We start from the raw sequence: 1,677 nt of genomic DNA on the forward strand, positions 1-1,677 counted from the left end.
TTATGGTTTATTACAAAACAGCACCTGGTAATTATTTAAATGTAGTTCAAGAAAAAATTCCATGTATAAAGTATATGGAATTAAGATTGACTTCCAACCTAAATGTTTGCCACTATATAAAATACCTATTCTGTTATTTCCATTATTAATATCATTGCTTGATTCTGTTTAGCCTTAAAGAACCTGTTGTGTATTAACTTCTCTGATTAAAAAAAAAAGTTAATGAATAAACTTGTCCTTTACATAAATGTAGGTTTGTTTTCACTCTACTTGTAAATTAGTTATGGCAACATATCTAAAACATAGCAGGTTTTAAGTTTCCAGAAACACTCAAAACATTTCATTTTCACAGCAACTTTCAAAAATAACAATTTTCCCAAATATCTAGGCAAGTGGGAAAGGATTCACTATGAGAAAGAGAACTGATAGCTTGTATTTTATCTAAAAACAGGGGAAATGTTTGAAATCTTTATCATGAAATAAAAGACCATAGTCACCATAACTAGTTTTATTACATTACAATAATTAGGAGCAGTACAGTTCATGACAAAAATATTACAAATTTCAGATCACTCCACAGCACATACCCCTATAAACATTTAAAAGTTAATTTTAATTAAAAGAGTGGTCATTTTTAAATTTAATGTTTGAAAAGACCAACATTCCTAGGTCAGCGCAACCAAATGATGGAGAACAACTGGATCACACTGCATATGTCCCACAAAAACAAAAAAAGCACAATGTACAAAATGTGCATGTTTCAGTTTACACTATACAAAAATAGTTAAAATACATTCCAGGTAAACATGTTACATTAAGAAATAGTACTAGTAAGAAATTGGCACTCAAAGGAAAAAAGAAAAAAAAAAAGCAGAAGTATTTTCAACATAAAAAAAAAAGACAGTGGAACTGGAAAGTTTTGGATAAACATTATATAACCCAAGTTAGCTCTATGGGGGCACCCTCTGTAATGGACATTTCTGTAGGCTATAATTTTGTTTTTTCTAAATTCACCTAAGTTGCCTATCGGCACTTAAAACTATTAGGCTAAAACATAAATCTCCAACTAGTTATGACTATTATTTAAGCAAACATATCTTTAGGAAGGAGTAATTTTCATACTGATTGAATTTACAGCTACCAGTTGTATGCTATTCAGTTTCTCAAGGCAGAATCCATGCTACCCAATATTAACACACAAGTTATTAAATATAAACTCAGCTTTACAGTAATTGATTTTTAAAAAAATCATTAATAGATAATAATCAAGAAGATTACTTTTTGACAAATGGAAATGACTTGAAGTTTTTACTCACTCCCCCCCTCCAAAAAGTATAGTAGTATTTTAGAAAAAAATATTACAATAAAAAAACAAAAAAACAAACAAACCCAAACCAGTGGACTACAAATGAGATGAATTTGTGCAAAACACAACTAATATGCTTCAATTTTCTCTATTGTAGGACAAAATTGTGCAATGGTGGCAAAGATTTTGAAATCTATTTTCGGGTCTAAATTCCTATGCAGTGTGACTCAGTTAAACAGAACCTAGAAGTCCTACTTGGGAATATTCACTCAAAGTATTACATATTTATTCTACATTCTTCCACAAACAACTTTATGTCTAAGACTAAGGAATTTTAGCAATTTTTTTTTTTAACTTCAAAACAATTTTAT

Source organism: Elephantulus edwardii, unplaced genomic scaffold (genome assembly GCF_000299155.1).
Source record: "Elephantulus edwardii isolate Elephantulus edwardi_28Jun2011 unplaced genomic scaffold, EleEdw1.0 scaffold00206, whole genome shotgun sequence".
Lineage (NCBI taxonomy): Eukaryota > Metazoa > Chordata > Mammalia > Macroscelidea > Macroscelididae > Elephantulus > Elephantulus edwardii.